Here is an 8,813-nt window from a genome sequence, read left to right on the forward strand (position 1 = left end):
AACCTCATAAACGCGATGGTTTAAATAAGTAAAATTTGGTGTGTGATCATATGATAACAATTGTAAAAATTATTGAATGTTCGCAATAAAATCCATCAATACTTTATAAGGAACTATGGACTTATAAGATGCATCCACGTTGTTGCCTTTAATGATTGTGCTCATATTTGATATTTCGTTGATGTTTGAAAAATTTAGCATTGTAAAAATTATCTTTTTGAAGGCTTGGCTCTTCCATTTAAGCATCAGAATAAAAGGGATCGAAATTTTTATGAAAACAAACAATGAAATGAACAAGAAAGCATCACCACAGTTTTTATTTTAAATTTTCTTCTGATTTTATAAGAGTTGATTAATAATTTCTACAAGCTATTACACGTTTTATGAAAATGTACTACTCAAAAGAGCCCGAAAAAATGATGATGAACAGATAAACGATTGGCTAGATTTTCAGCCATTTTAAAAGCATCAAGTTTATTAAATATTTAACATAGTTTAATTAGATTGACATCTAGCTATAAAAAATTATGTTTATTAGCCTAATTCAAAAGTCAATTTCTTTTCCTTGGAGTTAGGACATAAGGATTAGAGGCTATATTGTGATTGACTTAGATATTTTGAATCATGGTCAAACGATACTACAGACTGCATGAATTGTTAGAGTAATGATTGACAAATGTGTGAATATTATATTCACAAAGTCGGATTTTCTTACGTCAGTTTCTTATATAAGCAGGCATTATTTGAAAATATTCAGAGAAATGATACTCAACTTAGCAATGGTCTTCTGTCGAAACATGATGTTAGCCATCATGCTATAAAGGCGGCCAAACGAATAGCATCATCAGCGGTTTATATAAGCAAGCATTATTTGCAGATATTTAGAGAAATTATTCTCAAATCAGCAATATTCTATTGTCGAAACATGATTTTAACCATCATGCTATTAAGGCGATCAAACGAAAAGCATCGTCAGCGGCTTATATAAGCAGATATTTAGAGAAATTATTCTCAAATCAGCAATATTCTATTGTCGAAACATGATTTTAACCATCATGCTATTAAAGCGACAAACGAGTAGAGTAGAATTAATTATATGCAAATGACTCAAAACTGTCAGACAGGGAAAATATCGATTAGAAGCATTTTGATTGGTTAGGAAGTACACAAGATACTTTAAAACAGAGTAATCGTGAATGTTTTCCGCTTTTTATGACATTCCTAATCAATTATATATGTTCGGGGATCTTTTTTATTACGTTGGCTTATTTGATGGAATCAAGCTATGTATATCTTTGCGCATATTGTCAAGAGTCCTGATGGCCAAACTGCTTTTCCATTTATTGGTAAGCGATATTTTTTTAAAAAAATTTTGAAAGCCTTTTATAATTTCAGTATAACAGTTTTGAATTGTGTAAGCGTTGGATATCGTTTTAAACTGTATTATCGAATCTGTGTTGTAACGAATTATGGATATTGAAACCGTTTTCTACCCGTGTCATCAGATTCCTTTCCATATGCAATGCATAGAAATGTACAGTTTTCTTGGTTATAGGAGCAAATTCGAACATAAAAACAAAGATTTTAAATGAGACAATAAACCAGAGGTTGAACAGTTTTCTTTCTTGAATTATTCGATATTGAGTAAAACAATAGGCATGTAACAATAAATCTTAATAAAGCTATGTTTATTGTTATCATTCGCATAGATAATGAGTGACGTATAAAATCGGTCTTTTCTTAACATTTTTAAGTCAACTTCATTTTCAAAATTAATGAATTGTTATTTTAACACTAGTCGCCTTCATCGACGAGCTGGTTCTCCAGAATAAAAGCTTTAAACTTCAATCAAATATTTAAGTACCATTAGTTTCTTAATGGCGCCTTCAACAAAATAACTTGAAGCTTTAAGTTTTGATATTCATATAACTCGTACTATTATGGAAACCTTACTACGTTCAGTACACTGTATTATCTCTGATTTACTGTCGGCAACCTTGTCAAGTTAACTTTGACTTCCAATTTGAAATGGAAGGGATAAAATCTCTAAGCACAAACTTACTTGCTGAAACCATACGTATTTTAAAAATCGAATTCTTTAGGGTTGTAATTTTATAGGTACCACAGTACTTTTTATGCAATATTTATTTTCAGACTTAAATGCGATAAATATTGTACTTCAATAAATGTCTTTCTGAAAAAAATTAAGTCTAAATTTTATATAGTCGATCGATCCTATAATTAATACTAAGTAAAATTATCTTTTGAATCTTCTGCAATAAATCTTGGCATAGTTATAAAGACTTGAATGATTTACTTTTGTACAATTAGCAATCTTATTATTTTAAACAATCAATCACGGGGAAAGACCAAGCTCTGGTTAGCCATTTTCTTCAAGACGGTCGATGAGAGTTCTAAAATCAAGCGTTTTTATAGAAATGGAATACATTCAAACTTTCATAACTCAATCTATTTTAATCCTAAAAGAATATAATTTTTTATTTAAAATATTAGGGCCTCAAGAATACTTTATTAAATGATTCACAGAACAGACAGTCTGCATATAAAAATTCATAGTTCATCAGAATATTTATTGATTCAAACGACATAAAATACAATTTATTTAGACCGCTCTTATTCGGTATATAAGTTGACAAAATTTTTGAAAGTAATTGCTGAACCTTCATCAAAAAGGATATCCTGTATATATTAAGCCATGTATACCTTAAATAAAACTGAATATAATTTTAAACGTCACTGAAAATTTTTCTCGTATTCATCTTTTAGAATACATCGCATTTCATTTATTCCATTTCGTATAGACACGTGCTGAAAACATTAGGCTTAATTTCCAGTAATTGACTTATTTTTTAAATTCAGCCTTTGGTCAATGTGATGGCAACGCGTTGATGAACGCTAATTTTTCTCACGTACCCGTAATCTGCTAAATTTTATTTTTAATTTGCTCGAAATTGTTGAAAAATATGGTTTAAATATTTATTAAAATAAATTTAAAGCTTAATTTATAGATTAAAACATTAGTATCAATTTTTGAACTTGATATAAAAATCCATTGTGTGATAGTTTCTGAAACTATCGCCAAAAAGCACCAAAATTTCGCTGAATTATTAAAATTCTAATAGCAATTCCAAAAAATCGCTACGAGGTGCATTTTTGACTTTTAAAAGGCAAGAGTACCAAATTTGATAGATGTAGGTAAAACGGTCTGCCTGTAGAGCATGCACGAATTCATCCTTATTATAAGTAAAGATTTAACTGCAATACAACTTTAGTTCGAATTTTAACAGTGCAATTTAAAAACTTCTGCTATTCATGGCGCCACTTCAATTTCAATAGAAAACGTCCAACTTCAAAAAAAATCCCATTTAAATCCATTATTCCGTAATGGGCTCGAGTATATTTCAAAAATGAAGTTTACTATTATATATACGTCTATAATGTATTGTAGTAATAACACAAAACGGAAAGACGTAGTAGAAAATAGTTTCCAACCAACACAAACTTTCGAACATGCAGACGAACTGCTCTATGTAAGAACACGTAATGTGCATGGAAATACAACTTAGAATTTGAAACGAACAAGAACTCGCACCTACTTTGCAACATTATACTACTCTATATTGCAAATTGAATCCATTTTCAGTAAATACTTTCAATAAAGGATTAACTAAACGATTGCAAATAAAAATCGGATTATACGAATTATAACAGTTTTTGTTATAAATCCTGCACACAAATTTTGTATTGATGATTCTTTTAAGGTTATATGAAGAGAAAGAGGCTCTAAAAATTAGGCTTTTAATAGTGTAATCGGTATTGGGTAAAATCAGAATTAGATAAAAAGCAAGCAATAACGCTTAGCCAGTTAAATGCTTCGATCTCTTCAGAAAATACGTATCTAAATTGTCAATGAATAAATATAACTATAAATATAATCAAACAATTGCTTATATGAATATAATTTGCCATTGAATAAACTTGTCATGATGCAAAATGTTCCATGGCGAGTATAGTCGTCAAAAACCAGTTAATTGCATATTTTTTGTTCTAAATAGCTTATCAACTGACCAGTGTGATAAATATTTGAATAGTTCGAAAATTCAGGCTTTAAAGTCAACATCTTCTGTTACATGTATAAATTGTCCAACTTCTGTAGGAAAGGGATTATTAAAAACCTTAGTCTATAATTTTGTCACAAGCAATGACACTTCTAGTTAATCTAAAAACAAAATGCGATTTGTAAAAACAAGTAACATCAATTCAAAAATCTCAAATTGACGTTTTAGAAAATAACTCAAGTTTCACAAACTTTCGTTCCAAGAAAGTTTCAACACTGTATTATAAGAAGGCTTTTAAATATACTAAACCATATAAGAATGAGCCGAATACCAATCAAATATGCCAAACCGTTTAAGTCATTGCATTGCACAATAACTGCTTGTTTCAATTTATCTCACTTTTGAGACTCGTTTTAAATCCCGATTACCAGTTATCAAATACGTAGAAGTATTTGCTAATGTTCCCTTCTACGCTTTACAAACTGTAGTCGCCTTTAATGGCAAAGATGGAACCGAAAGTGCGTTCTTGCTGCATTTATAGACAATCGTGAAAAATGTGTGCAAAATGTTGGAGTAAAAACAACCTGAAATCCTAGTTTGTGGTGCTCCGAAATTATCGCTAAACAATCGTAACCTAGCATTGCTTTTGTTTTGCACTTTGCCATCGTAATTGTAATTAGATGCATAATTCACTTAATATAAATATTTGCTTTATTACTTAAATAAATTAACCATTTTTCGAAAAATTAATATCTTAAAACTTTGGTAATTGATGCCAGTTATGCAAAGTCTGGAAAGGAGTTTCAGATCCTTCGAACCTCAAAGATTAATAGCATAAAAATATTTCTCACACGCATTCTTTATTACAGGTACTTGAGAGTGGAAGAAATTGATCTACTCGGTTAAACTGGACTCATGCCAACTGTCAATTACGAGGATAATTGTGCATAACACAACTCTGAAGATCAGAAATTCTTGCTATGGATTCAACCCCGAGAATGTTGCTTGAATTCCTTTCCAAGGTGAGGAATTACTATCTTTGTTTTATTTAGAGGAATTCCGTTTCTCAAACTTCCAGCAATTGAAAATTCTTCAGGAAAATTTTAAATATTTTAGATACCTTGCATTCTGTAATGATGGTTTTGATAACTCTGAAATTTAAAGCTGTTCATTAATGGTTTTCTCGGAACATCTCGGGATAATCTTTACAGCGACGAGTCGCCATGCTATAAAATGCTACTTTTTGTTAGATACTATTCAAATCAACAGATGAAATATTTCGAATATCAAAATTTCAATATGTCCAAGAAAATATCGAGTTACTTTAATATCTCATCTGACCGAACTTGATTAATCCATGCTCCAGAAGGCAATGTTTATAGATCGTATTTTGTATTATCGTATTTTGTGCTTAAAGGTGGATTTATACAGCCAGTTAAAACCATTCAGTAAGACCACGTATAAGCAGAAACTGTACAGTAGCAAGCACTTGTGTCTCGGGGCAGCAACTTGCTATTGTCAGATCTTGGCGCATGCGCAATCTTCCTTTTGCACATGCTTGACTTAGTAGAATCTAAGCAGTTGAATTTACACCCACCTGAAACATCAACTTTCTATCAGTTCTAGCTGTTCAATTCGTAAAGTTACCGAGCTTTCGAAATATCTCGTCATTCAGTCTTGTATTATAAAACAATTGTCACAAATTCTTATTCAACATGCCCTTATTGAAACTTCGTAAATGCCTTAATGTGGGAAAATTCAACTGCTTTTCAAGTACTGGCGAAAAAATTGAATTTTACGTTGTAATGAATTAATTCAAGTCACTCCACTATCGTATTTTTGAAATCGCGACATTTTCTATCGCGTTTTGCTTCTCGGATTTCGCTTGTCTTGGTCGTAATGCATCACATATAGAATCGGAGTTTGTATTTATATAAAAATGCATTTCATAAAATTTTAAATCCCGGCCTTATAAAGGCTTAAGTCCTGTAGCACTTAATCACAAATGTCTTCCCTTACAGGTTGTCTTCTGTCCTGTCTGCACTCAAGTAGAGCAATGACTCAACTGAAATGGGAGTGGAAACTTTATCTTCAGAAATTTCAAAGCAGGACAACTGGAGTCCAAGGTCAAAACGGTAAGTTGTTTGGTTACAATTTGTTACTCTTGACGATTCTTATTCAACTATCGGTTTCCAACGTTCTTTTTTCATCAGACATCTAGAATTTGAGAGAACTTTCGATGAAGTGCGTAATGTGAATTGCGGGTTTCTCCTAAATGATTTATGGAAGGAATTAAGATTCGTTTAAAATGGAAGTAAAGTTTCGTTTAGGTTCGAATGAGTCAATAGTAAAATGGACGCATCGGTTTGTCATGAGTGAATCCATTTTTCTGCGTTTGTTGGGTTAATAAAATACACTACAAAGTGTTACATTTTCATGAAGTATCCCATACTTCTGTATTTGAGTGAGAAGCGGGGCCGGAAAAGCTTCAGGTTTGAAATCGGGTTCTGCTAAAGATAACTTGGTTTTAAGGGCTTGGTAAGCCTTGCCTTTGTCATGGATCAAAGGTCCTCCTTTTGGTGTGGTACAGAAGCTTGAAGGAAGTATTAGATAGCATGTCATCTTCATCAGTCAGTTTTCAAAATTAAATGTGTCCCACAATAGTTCTAGCGTTTTCAAATGGAACGTTAATATCTCTAAAGCACAAAGTGAAATTAAGATTAATTTTCTCCATTCCTAATAAGTGGTCTGTGTATGCATGAGGAAAGAGGCTCACCAATTGTTGGTACTTGCTATGCGAGCCTTTTATAATCCGGTAAAGGAAGCAAACATCCCGTATTAGCAGACGATATGCGATAAAAATATTCAGTGGGTAACTTCGAAAACTATCTGCCATAACTTTAGACAGAGTCAACTTTAATAAAAATTGGTATCCGCTTGTTAATACTTGAGCAGTATGGCCGCATCTCAGGTCGGTGCATCTTGTATTGTTCCGAAATTCCATACGGAGTTGGAAAACTTTTAATGCATTGAAATGTGGAATCGGATTCACGCATAGTGGATTCAAATCTTGGTACACCGTCGGGAGCTTATGAATGGCAATACTATACTTCTATCGTTTTATTCAAGAAAGTATTCATATCACTTAAATTTTAAACTTGTATGTATAAAATACATGCAGATGTTGCCATTCAATTTGGAATCGGTAACAAACTGGCTAATAAAGTAAATATTTCATAAGGAGTACCAAATTTGAAATGTAGGAAATTTTTATAAATTTCCACCAGTTGGCGGTCACCAGCACTTCCATTTTGATGGATAAATCGTCAATTTAAACCTCGTGTAATACAGAATAGTAATCTGAGAAAGGCACCCCTAAACTCTTCGGATTCATTTTAAAGCCTATTTTAGCGTTCTCAGTACTACGGAAATTTGAAATCTGACTAATTTTAATAATAAGTTGGTTTTAAAGTAAGAAAATTCTTGTGATTAAAGTTGCTTCCTCTTTTATCTAGTAAGATGGGAAAAATGAATATCGTGGAAATCTGTTAAACTTAACTTTCAGCCCTGTACAATATTGGTATATCTGAATTTCTCATTCTTCGCTTAATTTACATAATTTGTCTGGTTTATAATTTATTAATTAATAATAAATTCGACTGTTGAAGATAACTTACCCGACTTTCATTAAATGTAATCTCTTTTCAGGAGCCTCGGAAAAAATTTAGATAACAGATTGAAGAAAATCTAGATATTGATCTAGACTTTGATTTCATCAAGACATGCATACTGAAGATCAAGTTGTCCTTCGATGCTGAAATCCACAACTTACTGGCTGTATGGTAAAAACGTCAAATGCTTATATATGCTTGAATGAACTTGGACATAATGATTGGCTTATCTATTTCATGGCGACTTAACTATAAAAGATAAAATTAATCACTGTTATTCATTTCAATCTATAAAGATTTCCTCAACTGCATACTTGTAACTAAAATTAGTTTAATCAATAGTAATCTGTAAAATGATATGTAGGGAACTTCAATATGTCCGTTAAAATCTATTTGTAATACTTAGCGGTTCACAAGATTCTTCAAATTTTTCCTCTTTTTAATTCTTTCGAATGAAATGGACAACTATCGGACACGATTCGCTTCCTATACACAACAGTCGAGAGTTATGACAGAACCGCGTTTTCGATTTTGAATCTGTTGGTATCAATCCCTACGAATTATTGATGCCCATGTCATACGAACTGTACATGAAATCTCTAGATGGAACATTCCTCGATCATTAGTTTACTTAACTGTACTGTATTTTAGCAGTCATAATGCTAAATTCGGGTCACAAAGTATCCTCAATTGAATTCTAACATTCTCCTTGTCAAATTCGAATTTACATTTAGCTTACTCATTCGGATTATACGTATGTTTAAGGATTGAATATTTAATACTAATTGCGTTCCACGGGACCGCCACTATTCGAACCTTTTCACATCGGTTAATTAAAATTGTACAGTATCTGAATTTTTCCATTTTTGATTCCTAAAGAAACAAAATTTCTCTGGCTGCCAGACTTAAATTCGATTTGAAAGCAAAGTTTAAGCATTATTCTAAACTGTTTTTACGATGATCATTATTACATAACATGAAATTTCCACCCTAAAGTTAAATTTTTAATGTTCTTAATCGGTTCTGGTCTTTGTTACTTACAAGACTAAAGTTGCCCTCAAAC

General features: G+C 31.8%; 1 long non-coding RNA gene across 1 annotated transcript; it reads left to right on the forward strand.

Annotated features, from left to right (window-relative positions):
- Nucleotides 1-1,224: 1,224 nt before the first annotated feature.
- On the forward strand, nucleotides 1,225-8,572 carry LOC129966926 (uncharacterized). The gene is made up of 4 exons (XR_008784315.1): nucleotides 1,225-1,346; nucleotides 4,949-5,101; nucleotides 6,101-6,214; nucleotides 7,788-8,572. It is a non-coding gene; the product is annotated as an uncharacterized LOC129966926 (long non-coding RNA).
- The last annotated feature ends 241 nt before the right edge of the window (nucleotides 8,573-8,813 follow it).

Source organism: Argiope bruennichi, chromosome 4 (assembly GCF_947563725.1).
Source record: "Argiope bruennichi chromosome 4, qqArgBrue1.1, whole genome shotgun sequence".
Classification (NCBI taxonomy): Eukaryota; Metazoa; Arthropoda; class Arachnida; order Araneae; family Araneidae; genus Argiope; species Argiope bruennichi.